Source organism: Somniosus microcephalus, chromosome 9 (genome assembly GCF_052327205.1).
Source record: "Somniosus microcephalus isolate GS21.2 chromosome 9, FLI_Smic_1.0, whole genome shotgun sequence".
Taxonomy (NCBI): Eukaryota; Metazoa; Chordata; class Chondrichthyes; order Squaliformes; family Somniosidae; genus Somniosus; species Somniosus microcephalus.
In genome coordinates this window covers 212,500,378-212,518,256 of record NC_140995.1, presented here as the reverse complement: position 1 = coordinate 212,518,256, position 17,879 = coordinate 212,500,378, and the positions used below count along the sequence as shown (strand labels likewise).

At 44.9% G+C, this 17,879-nt stretch overlaps 1 protein-coding gene and 1 long non-coding RNA gene across 4 annotated transcripts in view; one reads left to right on the top strand and one right to left on the bottom strand.

Annotated features, from left to right (window-relative positions):
* Positions 1 to 17,879, bottom strand: part of LOC147113001 (uncharacterized) — a 66,871-nt gene that overhangs the window by 4,539 nt on the left and 44,453 nt on the right. The window contains exon 2 of the long non-coding RNA XR_015079611.1: positions 6,799 to 7,002. This is a non-coding gene — a long non-coding RNA (uncharacterized LOC147113001). The remainder of the gene's footprint in view (positions 1 to 6,798; positions 7,003 to 17,879) is intronic.
* LOC147113002 (bcl-2-like protein 11) overlaps positions 1 to 17,879 on the top strand; it is a 50,475-nt gene that overhangs the window by 30,308 nt on the left and 2,288 nt on the right. Inside the window, exons 4-5 of one of the 3 annotated variants that reach the window (XR_015079610.1) lie at positions 68 to 167; positions 6,528 to 6,800. The exons of 1 other annotated variant lie outside the window; for it this stretch is intronic. The gene's annotated coding sequence lies outside the window, so the exon portion shown is untranslated. Of the gene's footprint in view, positions 1 to 67; positions 168 to 6,527; positions 6,801 to 17,879 lie in introns of those variants that run through there. One more of the 3 variants, XR_015079609.1, reaches the window with a different exon arrangement.

Genomic DNA, 17,879 nt, shown 5'->3' with positions numbered 1-17,879 from the left:
CAGGACTGACGAATGTTGGGGGCGGGGGAGAGGTAATAATAATTACATTCTCACCTTCCACTTAAAGGGGAATGCCATTCTGGGAGGAGGTGGAAGACTTACAATATGAAGTACCCCTTCAGATAGGTTTGGATCTCTCCTAAACGGACATACTTCATTTGGCGCAGGTATGAAAGCAGTCTCCGGAGGTCTGGTTCATGCACTATCTCACAAGCTGGGAGTAAAACTGAATTGTTTAGATGGAAGAGCCAAGCATGTCTACATTAGCTGTCTGCCAGTGACCGAAGTGGAGATCAGCATACTTGGCTCTTCCTGGTTGCCAGTCATGGTGTTCAAATCTAAGCCAAAGTGTCCTTGCTGGTTAGGTTCAAATCTGGATGTATTTTTTTTGGGGGGGACGCCTGGAAAGATGAGACATTATGAACCTATTTTTCTTTTAAGTCTTAGGTGAGTGCGGGGGGGGGGGGGATAATATTTTAAATTAGAGGAGTGTCAACTGTGGCTCAGTGGTTAGCACACTCGCCTCTGGGTCAGAAGGTTGTGGGTTCAAGTCCCACTCCAGGGACTTGAGCACATTAAAGCTAGGCTGACACTCCAGTGCAGTGCTGAGGGAGTGCTGCACTGTTGGAGGTGCCGTCTTTCCGAAGAGACGTTAAACCGAGGCCCTGCCTGCCCTCTCAGGTGGATGTAAAAGATCCCCATGGCACTATTTTGAAGAAGAGCAGGGGAGTAATCCCCGGTATCCTGGCCAATATTAATCTAGTCATTATCACGTTGCCGTTTGTGGGAGCTTGCTGTGCGCAAATTGGCTGCCACGTTTCCCACATTGCAACAGTGACTACACTTCAAAAGTACTTCATTGGCTATAAAGCGCTTTGAGATGTCCGGTGGTCGTGAAAGGCACTGTATAAATGCAAGTCTTTCTTTCTTACACCCCCTCTCCCACCACTCCATAAAACAATTTTAATAAGCAATAAGAACAGAAAACGCTGCAGCTCAGGCACGCATCTATGGAGAGAGGTTAACCTGCTGAGTGTTTCCCATCATTTTCTGTTACTAGTTCAGATTTTCACATCTGCTGTAATTTTGCTTTTTAATTTTAATAGGCAGTTTGGCTAGTTTTTTTTGTGTTTTCGGATATTACTTGCACATTACTTCCTGCTTTGATATCTGAAGCCAGCAGCGTAAGGAAGCTTCAGAGGATGCCTGTGTTTTCTAAACAGAGTTTTAAGTTTTTTTGATGTGGTCTTGGGTTTTTTCCCCCCCACCCCCCTTGGAGTTGAAATGATGAGATGACTAATGATTGTTGATGTTCCTTATATTACAGTTCCCTTTTTTGTTGTTGTTGTATGTGGTTGGGATTTACTGTTACTCGTGTTATTTTGTAGTAAAGTATCAGAGGACCTGCGCACCAGGAAACCGGTTGCTGTGTCCCACCATGGCAGATGGCAGAATTCGAATTCAGTTAAAAAATTCTGGAAATGAAAAGCTGGTACCAGTAAAAGTGACCACGGAGCTGCCGGATTGTCATAGAAAAAACCCAACCCGGTTCACTATAATTGTCGTTTAGGGAAGTAAACCTGCCGTCCTTACCCGCTCTGGCCTATATGTGACTCCAATCCCACACCAGCGTGGTTGACTCTTAACTGCCCTCTGAAGTGGCCGAGCAAGCTGCTCAGTTGCATCAAGCCGCTATCAGAGGTTCAACAAGAAGGCCAACCACCACCTTCTCAGGCAACGAAGGATGGACAATACCGGACTTAACCAGCGACGCCCACATCCCAAGCAGGATTTTTTTTTTAAAGTCAGCATTTTGCACCAAATAATATTGGCCGTTTAATTTATAATCCCTAAAAAGAAAATGTAAGTGTGATCTATCAGCAAGTTCCAGTGGATGGGGCCCCTCCTGCTTCCCACAGAACACCTTTTTGGTAGATTAGTCTTTATTTACAGGAAGTCACTTTTCTAAATTAATAGCTAGATAGTGCATCGAATGTGCTAGATAAGACAGCTGTAGAAATTTACAGCTTTCAACTATCTCACAATTAGCATGTGCTTTGATTACCATCAGCCAAACATTTTGAAGTAGGGAGTGACTGTGGCATTGAAAGACCTAAACACTGCATTGCTGAGGTTAATCTGACCCAAGGTGGAGCTGACCTTGCACATTTTTAACTATTTCTGCTATTTCCGTTGAATTCTTTTACAAAGTGTGTGTGTATATTTACGCACATGCATTTGTGTGTACACTTGTTAAGTCCAACAATCTTTTATCATTTGAAACTGAATCTCACGGTTATAAATCTCTGTAAACTGCGCCCTTAAATTGGTATCATCGGAGACAATGGGGGGGGGGGATTTCCTCAGGGCTTCTCCCGCTCCCTTGCTGTAACTTTGATGGAGGTTCCACATAAACGGGACCTTAAGCCTTAAGATATATTTCTTAAGGCTAAAGGGATCAAGGGGTATGGGGAGAAAGCAGGGACAGGGTACTGAATTTGGATGATCAGCCATGATCTCATTGAATGGCGGAGCAGGCTCGAGGGGCCGAATGGCCTACTCTTGCTCCTATCTTCTATATTTCTGCCGAAGTTACGGCGACGGATTAGAAGAAGCCCTGAGGAAATTCACCCCCAGTGATTGTGTTGTACAAGACGTAACATTTGTTCTTCCTTTACTGCCAGTATTGCGTTAATGGAGGTGCTGCCTTTTGAGTTCAAGAGTTACTGCATTTCATACTTGGTGGCAGTTGTCCCTCATGATTTTTTCCAATGGAAAAGTTAATGGGGATGGCCCCCACGAGAACTCTGAAGCACACGGCTTACACGTTTTCAGGTTTCCTTCATACAGCAATGGATAACACTGTCACCAGCATATTTTTTAAATTATCCAAAATTGGTTTGTTTATTGATGCTATACATTTATTTGAAAGACAAGACATTTCCAGGCACAACCACATTGGGGCGGGGGAGAGGAGTGGCGAGTGGGTCTAAAACCCGATGCAAAAATGTTTTGTTGGAGGAGGGTAGAAAGACATCTCATTCATTTCCCCTTGGTCAAGTAGTTCTAACTCTGTTCACAAGATGAGACATTTGATATGATGGCCTGAATTTTAATCCTTTGGCGGGTTGGGAGCCGGTGAATTTAATGGCAGGGCCTGATTTGCATTTGAAACCTGTAGCCAGCCAGATGGAGAGGCTGGCTGGCTGTGGGCTGGTAGGCCTGAGGCACGAGGCCGCAGAGAGGAGAAAGGGAGGGATTGAGTGGGGGCCGGAGGATGATCGGGGGGGGGGGAGTGGAGGATGATCAGGGAGCCAGGGGCAGATTGAGTGGGGACCGGAGGATGATCGGGGGAGGGCAGGGGCAGAAAATATCGGGGGCCGGAGGAGCATTGGGGGGAGGCAGAGAACATCGGGGGATTCCCCAGGAGCATGGGGGTGAGGGGGGAGGCAGAAAACATCGGGGGCAGCCTGAAGATCATCGGGTGGGGGTGGGGGAGGGAGGCCGGCAAGGCAATCGGAGGCCTCGGTTGGGGGAGGGGTGGGGGTGGGGTCTCTGATCGCGAGGGGTGGGTTAGGCAGGGACGCTGGATTTGGAGCTAAGTGTAAAGGCACTTAGCTCCTGGGTCCAGCAGTCCTTGCCTTCCATTAGCTGACCAGGTTTCACAAGGCCTGCAAAACCCGACCAGCCAGAGTTAAATTTAAAATGCCGGTTAAATCTGAGGCACGCCAGCCTCATTATAATATTTAAATGGGTGACCCACCTCCTGGGAGCGGATTGGCTGCCTGCCATCCGTCCCGCCTCCGTTAAAACCGGAAGTGGTCGGGTTGGAGGTGGGTCCAGATCGGAATTTGGATTTTTAACTCTTTAACTTCCCACCCGACCCCAATCCACCCGTTTTTTGGGGTTAAAATCCCCCCCCCCCCCCCCCCCCCCCCCCGATGAGTCTGTCACCGTAATTGTGCCCATTGATCCAGTAGGTTTAGACACTTCAGAACCGGGGAGGCAACATTTTAAATAGCTAAAGGAACTGGCATTTTCGAAGCACCTTCTTGCTGCTAAAAAAAACCCCTCAAAAAGCACTTCATGTAAAATGAATTAGTTTGATGTGCAGTGACTGTTATGCAGGCAAATGTGGCGGATGGTGTGCACATAGCAAGATCCCACAAACAGCCGTGAGATGAAGGACTAATTGACCTGTTCACTGGTGATGTTGGCTGAGAGGGAAATGTTGGCCCGGGCATGTACCTTCTTATCATGCCACACAGGATCTTTAATGTTCACCTGTTAGAGTAGAACTCAGTTTTAATGTTTCCTCCACTTGAAGGGTGGTATTCTCGACCCTGCAGCACACCCTCAGTATTGCACCGGAGCATCAGCCTGCACAGCCCCTTTAACAGAGTACAGGCCATGGTGGGTTTCCTCTAAACTCATCGGTTAAATATTAATTGGCCCGGCATTTAATCCAAACAAAAGGTACTGACACTAATGCCTTTAATTTTTAAACTGGCATGAATCATTTTGCATTTGGAACCTGTAATGTTATATCATAAACTTACTCCAGACGCACTAATGATATGGTTGGGGGGGGGGGGATAATTATAGATACATATGGGTGCACAGAAAAGACAAAGAGTGGACTTAGCTCACTGTGGCTGTAAATGGCTGAAAGGTTTAACCTTCATGGATCGGAACAATGAGAATCATTTATTTTAATTACACGTGTGTGTTAAAGTGGGTCTGGGAAGACATCATGTCTCCAGTGGCAGGCCGTGTCTCCCCTGGACATGTGTCAACACATTCCCGATGGTGAAATACAAATGAAAGAAGTCCGTGTTCCTTTTTTTTAAGGGAAAATTAAATTAATATCCCTCCTCTTGCTACTCAGCAGAAATCTGTAGCTATTACCTTATGTGCCTGCTGGGAGAGTCTGCCATATCCATAAACTTGCCCAGGTTTAATAACCACTTTGATTTAATAGGATCCACCCTGACACAAACATTGTAACCAGTATCTTGTACTGTTATTCTGCGAATGAGTCACTCAGATTCCCCATCTCTGGCCCCAGGGCATTGTCTGTACTGAGACTAGTTATTCTAATCCATATTGTATAAGGTGTAGGTTACCAGTAGCTACATAGCTGAAGGCTATGTCAAAGTGGTGTTTGCCTAATTTAAGATTAAATTTAAACTTGAGCCAAGCTCTTAATTTGTACAATCCTGAAATGCAAGAAGCTGCCAAGGTGCTTGGCGTTTTTGTCCCACTAGCATGCGCATTTCCTTGCAAATGAACATACATGTTCAGTCTCTTGCTGCATCTGCATCTACATAAGCTATTTAAAAATCCTTTGTCTCTGTTTCACTCAGCACCATCCACGATGGTGCATTGTCGAGCTCTACAAACCGGGACTTGCGAGTTAGCTGACCGGCATTATTATCTCAGCCGGAATAGTAATATCAGTGCTACAATTGGCCTCCGCACTTCCGGATTAGGTACGGGAGATGGAGGGGGGGAAGGAAATCAGCTAGTGTTCCCGATCCTGCTCATTAGCCAACGAGTCCTGGCGGAAAAGTGCAGGTGTATGGATGTCAAGTGAGAACAGAATTGGGTTTGTCTGTTGATGGGTGCCCCTGCCCACCTTCCCTGGTCAAATAGTCTGTTAATATTTACTCTCTAGGCTAACAATAGCCACTTAGGTAGTAAAATGCAGCCGGGTGCCTTGCGCTGATTTATATTTTGACGAGGAGAGAAAATTAACATTGAAATTTTTTTTTTTTTTTTAAAGGGAATAAAAAGAACATGAGAATTTGTAAGAACAGGAAAAATCAAACTAGTCCCTGATCAAATTCCTACCAGTATAGTTTTTTTATTAATTTGTTGTTGAATGCACCAAATTATCTATTTATAATTTATTGAAACTTTTAGTAAATGAAAATTGATATATCGTCATCAATCAGTGTGCCCGAGCCAAGCAGCGTGGGCATGGTACACGTTTTGTTTTGGTTAGTAAGGTCCTGTTTTACACAAAGAACGGCAATATATTTGCAATTGAATTAGAATTTTTGTTTGCTTTAAATGTTAATTACCCATGTAGTGATGTAGAAAAAAGTACTCTAACCACACATTAAATCAGGAAGCTGTGCTTGTTTTGTAGCACCTTAATGCACCTGAAATAGTTTGATAATTTCAGTAGCCTGGCAGTTTTACTCACCTGGAACAAGTGTAATCCAGTCTCGGACTGCGAGACATATCCGTGAATATAAATACATAGCAGGCTGGGTGGGAGCCAGATATCCTGATACAGCCACCCCGCCCCCCCCCCCCTTTTCTGGAATGGAGCACATTACTCATCTGCACAGACGTTTAATGCTTGTAAATAGACACCAATAATAGTGGCCGAAGCAGATAAAACAAACAGGTTTATTGCTGGGTAATTGGCACGTTCCAATCGTAGAATGGTTTCTTTTCTGTTTTTGTGTTGTTCTATCCTTTGATTGTCTTGTTTTCTGTATCTTGTCCTTCTTCAGCTGGGAGGTGGAGACAATCTTGAGATGCAGACTTTTCCATAGCTGCAGTCAGCGGCTGATGGGAGTTGTACATAGCAGAACGAGATGCGTCTACCGAACAGTATTGTTTCCCATATTCTTTGCTGTCTTTCCTCCTGTTTGGGGTAAGGCAACCTTTTCTTATAGCAAGGCGATCCATTCAGCCGCCCAGCAGAGCAGTCAGGTTTAAACAGTGACTGCCATCCCATCCTTTGCAAACCTCTAGTAAAACTATAGTAAAAGTTTGACTTACTGTTACAACATCCTCCTTGGGGACTTGGTTTCAGATTTCTGTTGGAATATTACGTAAATTGTTTTGATTGTTCTCGACGTGACAGGAGTGATTCCGGCGGCTTCGTAGTTTTGATGGCTTAGGCTTAAATTTATATCCGACCTTAGCCCACTTCTGTGTACTTCACTTCACTTGCAAGCTGTCACCCTGTCATCGTTTTCATTCCTGGGAAAGTGAATAAATCTGTAATCAAAATATCTCTTCTCAAAACTGGACTGTGTGCCTGGAAGGCAGAATTGCTGGCACCTTAAGTAGAGATTCAATTTGATATCCAGGCCAACATGGTTCAAAAGAATTCTTTTTTTATTAAACCACAAAAATAATTGTACTCAATAATTTTTTAACTAAAGCTTCACATTGCTCAAAATCGGGTTGATTATAATTGAGAAACTCTTAAGAGATGCAACTATTCAGTAACATTTTTAACTGAAAAATACACATGATTTAGGGATGAAATTCCACCTTTAAATGAAAATGAGGAGAATGCCTAGATTTCCTTGTAATTAGTAGACCACTAATGAAATGGTATTCTCACAAATCATGAGCCTCAAAGACTCCTGCGATTTTATTTACGGATTGTTAATTGCGGAAATATTGTTTTTCTGTGAAAAGGGAGAAGCTCACCCACTAAAACTCATGGATTCGCGTCAAATGTCATTAGTCTGAATAATAAACTGCTGTTGAAAGTGGGAGTTCAGGGTCAAGGATAAACGTACTTCCTAAACACTTGTTTCCCAGGATTGACAGAGCCCTTGAACAATACTTTGCTTTGCTTCTGTCACTCTGCCATCAGTCTTTTGCTGAAAGTAGACAAGAATGAAACATCTGAGAGCTGAAACTTTTACTTTACTAGAAAACCTTCCATTTTTCTGTGATGAATGAGAATTTATTTCTTTGTTGCCCTCATTTCCTGTTTGGCCCATTCAGTGTCAGAACGCGAGTTTATTTCCACAAATACTGAGTTAGGCCTGTTAACAACGGTCAGACTGGTTTTTCCACAGGTTCTAATTATGTGTGCAATTTACTGCATTCAGCAAATGTGTTATGTTGCAAACTACTTCAATCCCTATAACTGCCTTTATATTGGGGTTTAGTGGGGAAGAGGGGGTGGGGGGAGGGCGGATAGTGCCGCTGACTCCCACCCCGTGGTGCTTACAAAGCCGGCAGCAACCCCAGAGTAAATTTACCCGATTCACCATAGCTGGTCCCAAAAAAGGGCACTTTATTTTTAAACTGAGCCTTCTTGGCAGCTAGCCTTGAAGTTGCTGCTGGGAATGCAAAACCTGTATGTTGTGAGTTGTCACCAACACCCTTCCAAACTCCCGTATAAAAAAACAGTGACATCGTAGCACAGAGAATTCGACCCAACACAATTGTCACTAAGCAAAAGGAAAAATACCTGTCATATTGGGCAGAAACAACAAAAACCCAAAGCAAACTCAATTGCTACTTGGCCCTAAACAGACAATACAACATGGCTGAGTACCTGACCATGGTAAAGGATAACAAACTGAGAAAAACCTTGACAAGGTACAGACTTAGTGAACATAGCCTGGCGATCGAAAAAGGCAGACACAGGCAGACCAGGCTGCCAAGAGAGGACAGGATATGCTCTCACTGCAGTCAGGGAGTGGTGGAGACAGAGATGCACTTCCTCACAGCCTGTGGAAAATATCAGGGCATCAGGGAGAATTTCTACCAAAAATTCTCACAAATATGCCCTGAATTCAGAAATTTGAATGACGACCAAAAACTCCCATACCTACCAGGGGAAGAGAGAAACTGTGTAACACTAGCGGCACACTATGTTACAGCTTGCCATAAACAGAGGGACAACCAGTAAACCTAAGAAAAGAGTATATATAAATTATGCGAATGTATATTTATACACTCAGGGATATATCTGTTTATACACTGTATGAATAGATCTGCGTTTATGTGTTCAACCATAAATGTATTTTGATGCTTTGGCAACATAAGATGTACCTTATCATGCCAATAAAGCGATTTGAATTGAATTGAATTGGTGCATTGGAACCTCAGATTGGCCATGATTCATGGCTATGCCTTTTCCTCATTCAACTAAATTCCTGCTCTGTCTTGAAGGAGTGCACAGGGCCAGCGCCTTATTGATCTTCCAGTCCCACACGCCTCCTCCTTCCTCACTGTGAGGTAGAGGGTTACTGGTAGGCACACCACCCAGAGATTCTTCCTGCCTCTTGAGTGGCAGGGACCTAGAAATAGATCATCATCAATTTAGTCCATTCAGTCTGGGAACAGATGTGGAGGAAATCGTACAAAAGTGCAGAAAAAAATGGGGGAAAAAATAGTTGGTCAAGGACAGTAGAAAGAAAAAAATAATAATATAGTAAGGATTTGGAACATTTTAAAATTCCACAGAGTTCAAAAAATTACTAATCAGACAGATTTTAAATTACAATTTAAAAAGCACTGACAAAAGTGAAGCATTTTTATCTAATGTTTTGCTTGGTATTGGCTTCTTCAATTCTGTCATGGTACATGTGTGGTTAAAAAACAGTTCCACTCGCACAAATCATGTCCCTGCTAAACTGGATACAGTGCTGCAACAACTGTTCAGTTGGTCACTATGCAGTTTGCTTGAAGGAGGAGCCAAGTTAGTCAATTCAAATACAGTACAAACATGCTGTGTGATTTGTCTATGTATTGGATTGGCAGATTTTTAGATCAAACAGATAGTTATTTAAATTAACAAAGCTTTGTTTACTGTTTTGGAGGTAATTATCAGCCCACTTTTTTCAAATCTTTAAGTTTGATCTGGTAATTTCAGACATAACTTGGAAGCTCTGAAGAGAATTAGACAGGCCAGATAACTTAAAAAAAACAAATACATTAAAAAAGTGCAGCACTTTTAGCCAAGTTATGGAATGTTTATTATTTTCTACTGTACAAGGAGTTAACAACCACTGTTAAAAAAAATTGTTATAGCTTCTCTTTGCCTGTTCTATTACAGTTCAATAAATCCATTTAGCACTTAAAACTCAAAAGAAGGCCTAGTGTACTGCAACATTGCCACTTCTGAAGATAAGAAGGATCCCCTGAGGGTACAGAATACAGTCAGTAGCTGAAGCAATCTAACAAAAGAGATCTCTTTTGTTAGCACTCCAATATTTTACTGGAGATATCAGGGCAAGTGGGAACCGTCACGAGGGGCGTCAGGACCCAGGGCTCACCTATACTAATAGTCTGAAGCAAAGAAGGCAAAAAATAACATCTAGAGCAAAAAGGGCAAACTTTTCTAAATCACTGGTTAGACCTCAGCTGGAGTATTGTGTCTAATTCTGGGCACCACACTTTAGGAAGGCTGTCAAGACCTTGGCGAGGGTACAGAGAAAGTTTACCAGGATGATACCAGGGATGCGGGAATTCAGTTACGTGGAGAGACTGGAGAAGGTGGGATTGTTCTAATTAGAGCAAATAAAGTGAAGGGGAGATTTAATAGAGATGTTCAAAATTATGAGGGGTTTTGATAGAGCGAAGAGGGAGAAACTGCTTCTATTGGCAAAATGGTCGATAAGCATTGGACACAGATTTAAGATAAATGGCAAAAAACCTGGGGGGGAGATGAGGAGATTTTTTTTTTTTTACTCAACCTGTTGTTATAATCTGGAATGCACTGCCTGAAAGGGCGGTGGAAGCAGATTCAATAGTAACTTTCAAAAGGGAATTGGATATATACTTAAAAAGGAAAAATTTGCAGAGCTATGGGGAAAGAGTAGGGAATGGAACTAATTGGTAGCTCTTTCAGAGAGCCAGCACAGGCATGATGGGCTGAATGACCTTCTTCTATGCTGTAAGCTTCTATGATTCTAACCCCAAAAAATCAATAGAACCTGTTCAGAGTACATTTTTCAGCTGTGCCACAATATAAAACACAGCGAATATGTGTGCTGCAAATATGGTTTGAAGATATTTAGAGAACAATGCCAGACTTTTTAAACATTAAAGTATTATTTGAAGAGATAAAAATCTGCCATTGTGGTTGCACATAACTGCTTCCACAGGAATCACGTACACAGAGTACGTTTCCCCTCAGCTTCTGCAGGGGAAAAGCCTAGTTGTTATCGCAATTCCTTTGTGCCAAACAATCTCACTCGAAGCCAATACCACAGAGCCACAAACACCAGCTGCTGTTGCACTCGATGCTCCCAAGTCTGTACCCTGAGCCAAGAGAAAGCTTTTCTTCACCCCCCCCCCCCCCTCCCATTCCCCTCCCCCACACCAATGACTGCTGAGTTGGCTTTGTAAGATATAATCACATGAAAATGTACAGTATAATTATAAAAAGTACTAAATATATATAATGATACTGTAGGTATTTTTGGAGATTCTTCTATCCTTCAGTACGGTGTAACTGGACAATGTCCTTTTTAAAAAAAAAGACACATTGTGGATACAGGGCCGCCGTTTTAGGGTGACTGAATCTCAAATTAATTTTTTATTGCATGGGTTGACAGGATTGTCCAGGGTTTTTGCCTCTGATTTGCGGATTGTATTCTGCAATTGTGTACATTCTCCCCTCCCCACCCCCACACAAATCAGTGGTTTTCAGAATTGTTTAAAGTTTTCTACGGGAGGAATTACTCCCAGCTCGGGCCGCCAGCTCATAGTTTTCATAGATAAGCAGGCGGAACCTGATCATCAAAACACTGATGGGAATCTTGGAATCTCGTGTTATTGAAAAAGAATTTACTCACCGTTAACTGGCGGCACAGACGATAAATGGGCAGAATCACAGATTGTGAATCCCCAAAACACCAGCAGAAATCCAGAATCCAAAACAACTTGCATTTATATAGTGCCTTTAACATAGAAAAATGCCCCAAAGCGCTTTACAGAGACAATCAAACAATGGATGATGAGCCAAAAAATTAGATGGGGTGACAGAAAGCTTGCTGAAAGAGGTGGGTTTTAAAGAGGGTCTTAATGGAGGAGGTGGAGAGGTTAAGGAAGGGAATACCAGAGCATAGGACCTAGGACGTGAAGGCACGGCCGCCAATGGTCAGGTGAGATGGGGGGTTGGGGTGAGGAGGGGAGTTGGGGTGAGGAGGGGAGTTGGGGTGAGGAGGGGAGTTGGTGGGAGGTGAGGAGGTTGAGTTGGGGTGAGAGGTGAGGGGAGTTGGGGTAGGAGGTGAGGAGGGGAGTTGGGGTGGGAGGTGAGGAGGGGAGTTGGGGTAGGAGGGGAGTTGGGGTGAGAGGGGACTTGGGCTGAGAGGTGAGGAGGGGAGTTGGGGTGGGAGGTGAGGAGGGGAGTTGGGGTGAGATGGGGAGTTGGGGTGAGAGGTGAGGAGGGGAGTTGGGGTGAGATGGGGAGTTGGGGTGAGGAGGTTGAGTTGGGGTGGGAGGTGAGGAGGGGAGTTGGGGTGAGGTGAGGAGGGGAGATGGGGAGTTGGGGTGGGAGGTGAGGAGGGGAGTTGGGGTGGGAGGTGAGGAGGGGAGTTGGGGTGAGGTGAGGAGGGGAGTTGGGGTGGGAGGTGAGGAGGGGAGTTGGGGTGAGGAGGGGAGTTGGGGTGGGAGGTGAGGAGGGGAGTTGGGGTGAGAGGTGAGGAGGGGAGTTGGGGTGAGGAGGGGAGTTGGGGTGGGAGGTGAGGAGGGGAGTTGGTGTGGGAGGTGAGATGGGGAGTTGGGGTGGGAGGTGAGTTGGGGTGGGAGGTGAGGAGGGGAGTTGGGGTGGGAGGTGAGTTGGGGTGAGAGGTGAGGAGGGGAGTTGGGGTGAGGAGGGGAGTTGGGGTGGGAGGTGAGGAGGGGAGTTGGGGTGGGAGGTGAGATGGGGAGTTGGGGTGGGAGGTGAGTTGGGGTGAGATGGGGAGTTGGGGTGGGAGGTGAGTTGGGGTGGGAGGTGAGGAGGGGAGTTGGGGTGAGAGGTGAGGAGGGGAGTTGGGGTGAGAGGTGAGGAGGGGAGTTGGGGTGAGGAGGGGAGTTGGGGTGGGAGGTGAGATGGGGAGTTGGGGTGGGAGGTGAGGAGGGGAGTTGGGGTGAGAGGGGAGTTGGGGTGAGGTGAGGAGGGGAGTTGGGGTGAGGTGAGGAGGGGAGTTGGGGTGAGGTGAGGAGGGGAGTTGGGGTGAGGAGGGGAGTTGGGGTGGGAGGTGAGATGGGGTGAGAGGTGAGGAGGGAAGTTGGGGTGAGAGGTGAGGAGGGGAGTTGGGGTGAGGAGGGGAGTTGGGGTGGGAGGTGAGGAGGGGAGTTGGGGTGGGAGGGGAGTTGGGGTGGGAGGTGAGGAGGGGAGTTGGGGTGGGAGGTGAGGAGGGGAGTTGGGGTGGGAGGTGAGATGGGGAGTTGGGGTGGGAGGTGAGATGGGGAGTTGTAGGGCAGAAGGAGGTGGCAGAGATAGGGAGGGGTGAGGCTATGAAGAGATTTAATGATGCGGAGAAGAGTTTAAAATCGAATCGTTGGGAGATAGCGAGCCAGTGTAAGGTAGGGAGAACCAGGGTAACGGGTAAGCATGACTCGGGGCAGGATTCGGATACAGGCAGCAGAGTTTAGGATGTGTTTACAGAGGATAGAAGATATTTGGCTGGCCAGGAGAATATTAGAATAGTCGAGTCTGGAGCCTGGATGAGGAAGTGGAATTTGACTTATTTAATCATTGCAAAGCATTATGACCAAATTCAGGTCTGTTGGTTTTCAGTCACTCCCAGTTAATCTGTGGTCTACTGTAAGAAGCAACATTTATTGTTTACTTTAAGCCGAGATAATGACTATTAGCTCCTGGCATCTAACAGATTGATGCTTGTAATCCATCTGATTCATCTAATTAAGATCATGCTTTAATAAAACTATCTACTGCTCTGTAATCTTCTGACTTAAGTTGTAAATAAAATATTGTTGCAAACTAGCAGTGCAACACAGCTCTTACAATCATAGAATGATGTAGCTCAGCAGGAGGCCATTCGGCCCATCGTGCCTGCGCCACCTCTTTGAAAGAGCTTTCCAATTAGTCCCACTCCCCTGTTCTTTCCCCATAGCCCTCTAATTTTTTTCCACTTCAAGTATTTATCCAATTCCCTTTTTAATTTTGCTATTGAATCCGCTTCCACCACCCTTTCAGGCAGTGCATTCCAGATCATAACAACTCGCTGCGTAAAAAAATTCTCCTCACCTCACCTCTGGTTCTTTTGGCAATCACCTTAATTCTGTGTCCTGTGGTTACCAACCCTTCTGCCACTGACAACAGTTTCTCCTTATTGGCTCTATCAAAACCATTCATGATTTTGAACACCTCTATTAAATCTCCCATTAACCTTCTCTGCTCTAAGGAGAACAGCCCCAGCTTCTCCAGTCTCTCCACATAACTGAAGTCCCGCATCTCTGGTACCACTCTAGTAAATCTCCTCTGCAACCTCTCTAAAGCCTTGTCATCCTTCCTAAAATGCGGTGCTCAGAATTGGAGACAAGACTCCAGCTGGGGCCGAACCAGTGTTTTATGAAGGTTCAGCATTAACCTCCTTGCTTTGGTACTCTATGCCTTCTATTTATAAATTCAAGGATACCGCGTGCTTTTTTTAACAATCTTCGCAACTTGTCCTGCCACCTTCAGAGAATTGTGTAGGTACACCCCCAGGTCGCTCTGTTCCTGCACCCCCTTTAAAATTGTACCATTTAGTTTATATTGCCTCTCCACATTTCTGCATTAAATTGCATTTTCCATGTGTCTGCCCATTTCACCAGCCTGTCTATGTCCTCCTGAAGTCTGTTACCATCCTCCTCACTGTTTACTGCGTTTCCGAGTTTTGTGTCATCGGCAAACTTTGAAATGATCCCTTGTATACCTAAGTCCAGGTCATTAATATATATCAAAAAGAGCAGTGGTCCTAATCCCGACCCCATGGGGACACCACTGTATACTTCTGGTCTGAAAAAAAAACGTTCACCGCTGCTTTCTGTCCCTTAGCCAATTTTGTATCCACGCTGCCACTGCCCCTTTAATCCCACGGGCTTCAATTTTACTAACAACTCTCCGGGGACTTCTGAGTCACATATATGCATCAAATTAGTTGATTTCAGATGAAGCAACATCGTGGTGTTACAGTTGTCCTCCGCACCCCTGGGCACCAGGTTTCCTGCCCCTGACTGCTAGCCAATGAGACCTGTTGAAAAGTGCGCAAGTGTGGGCACAGAGTAAAAATGGGATCAGACTCAGTTATGATACCCTCCACAGTCGGATATCCTGCCAACACTTACTGATTAGATGGATTGAGGGAATCGTACCACAGCAAGATTCAGTGCTTTCAGAAGAGGACAATGAAACATTACAGGAAAGATGTGATTGCACTAGAGAGGATACAGAGCAGATTTACGAGGATGTTGCCAGGACTGGAGAATTCTAGTTATGAGGAAAGATTGGATACGCTGGGGTTGTTTTCTTTGGATCAGAGGAGGCTGAGGGGAGACTTGATTGAGGTGTATTAAATTGATGAGGGGTCTAGATAGGAAGGAGCTATTTCCCCTAGCAGAAAGGTGGGCATAGATTAAAGTAATTGGTAGAAGGATTAGAGGGGAGTTAAGGAGAACTTGTTTCACCCAGAGGGTGGTGGGGGTCTGGAACTCACTGCCTGAAAGGGTGGTAGAGGCAGAAACCTTCATCACATTTTAAAAGTACAGGAAACTTTGGTTTATCCGGAGGTTGTATGGCCGGAAACCTCGATCTAACGGCAGAAATCAGCAGCCGTTTTGTTAGGTTTTTCTTTTTTTTTCTTCTCCTCGCATTTTTTTAAACAGTCTCTCTGGAAAGCCTCTCTGAAGCTGTTGCTAAGCTACAGAGACGCTTCCAAGGTACGGGCCGACTGTTTACAAGCTGTTGCTAAGCAACAGTGTTGTCAGATACGGAGATGAAAACCTCCGTATCCTTCAACATTAGCGCTGGTCTGTCCGGAAGTTTTCATAGATCGGCATCACGCCGGTCCCGTCGGTGCCGGATATCGCGAAGTTTCCTGTACTTGGATATACACTTGAAGTTCTGTAACCTACAAGGCTGTGGCTGGAAAGTTGAATTAGGCTGAATAGCTCTTTTTCGGCCGGCACAGACACAATGGGCCGAATGGCCTCCTTCTGTGCTGTAAATTTCTGTGATTCTATGAAACAATAGTCAGAGCAGTTTTGTATAAATAATGATTTTTAAATAAATGATGAGGAAGACATCCAATCAGTGTTGAGCCATTCAGTGTCAGTTACGCAGTAGTTTACCAAGTCCCATACCAGCTAACTTGACACATCAGTGCTACCTTGTCGGGCGTGCCGTTCTTTCTGGATGAGACGTTAAACTGAGGTCCCATCTGCTTGTTCAGGTGAACAATAAAGATTCCTTCACACTAAGAATAACAGGGACTTCTCCAGGCAAACATGTATCCCTCAACCAAAACCATCATATTTAAACAAAAAAGTCATTAAATCTTATTGCAGTGTGGAATTCTGCTGTGCACAAAATGGCTGCCACATTCGCCTTAATAACCGTTGTGGCTCTTTAAATAATTCAATTTACGTTAATTATTCTGAGAGGTTTTTGATGGCATATTTATACTGTAGTTGTGAGTTTGAGGCCAGTAGCTGCAGTATTAGTTTGAGCCAAGCAGTGGCCCGCTTATATTGCTTGGCTCAAACTGTAATTCCCCTGCTCAGGAGAGGGCTCTCCATCTGCACACTTACATGTTTTACACCACACTCGTACTCCATGCAGTGTTTAACCCAAGCGGTATGAAACTACCTCCTCGAAAACAGCTTCTATCGGGAGTCAGGTCAGGTCCCCAACACCAAACTTATATTTCCAATATGAGCATCACAGCAAAGTGGAAACCATCACTAACGTTGGAAGTGTAAACCCAACCTGAGAGACCTATATAAATGCAAGCCTTTTTTTAAAAAAAAAGAGACGTGCTGCCTTTGGAGTCACTCGGTTTATTATAGAATCATAGAATGGTTACAGCATGAAAGAAGGCCTGTCGAGCCCATGCCAGCTCTCAGCTAGTCCCACTCCCCCACCCTTTCCCCGTAGCCCTGCAAATTTCTTTCCTTCAGATACTTATCCAACTCCCTTTTGAAAGCCGTGATTGAATCTGCCTCCACCACCCCTTCAGGCAGCGCATTCCAGATCATAACCACTCGCTGCGTAAAAAAGTGTTTCCTCATGTCGCCTTTGGTTCTTTTGCCAATCACCTTAAATCTGTGTCCTCTGGCTCTCAACCCTGCTGCCAATGGGAACAGTTTCTCTCTATCTACTCTGTCCAGACCCCTCATGATTTTGAACACCTCTATCAAATCTCCTCAATCTTCTCTGTTCCAAGGAGAACAACACCAGCTTCTCCAGTCTATCAACGTAACTGAAGTCCCTCATCCCTGGAATCATTCTCGTAAATCTTTTCTGCACCCTCTCTAAGGCTTTCACATCCTTCCTAAAGTATGGTGCCCAGAATTGGACACAGTACTCCGGTTGGGGGCAAACCAGTGTTTTATACAGTTTCATCTTTATACTTGGAAGTATATCGCCATTCCTTTATTGTCGCTGGGTCAAAATCCTGGAACTCCCTCGCCAACAGCACTGTGGGAGTACCTTCACCACACGGACTGCAGCGGTTCAAGAAGGCGGCTCACCACCACCTTCTCAAAGGCAATTAGAGATGGGCAATAAATGCTGGCCTTGCCAGCGATGCCCACATCCCATGAAAGAATAAAATCATAATTTCCACACTTTTGTATCCTATACCTCTATTTATGAAGCCCAGGATCCCGTAAGCCTTTTTAACTGCTTTCTCAACCTGCTCTGCCACCTTCAACGATTTGTGCACACATACCCCAGGTCTCTCTGTTCGTGCACCCCCTTCAGGATTGTACCATTTAGTTTATATGTCCTCTCCTCATTCTTTCTACCAAAAGATATCACTTCACATTTTTCTGCATTAAATTTCATCTGCCACGTGTCCGCCCATTTTACCAGTCTGTCTACGCCTTCCTGAAGTCTATCACTCTCCTCCTCACTGTTCACTATGCTGAAATGTCATTCCTTCCCTTAT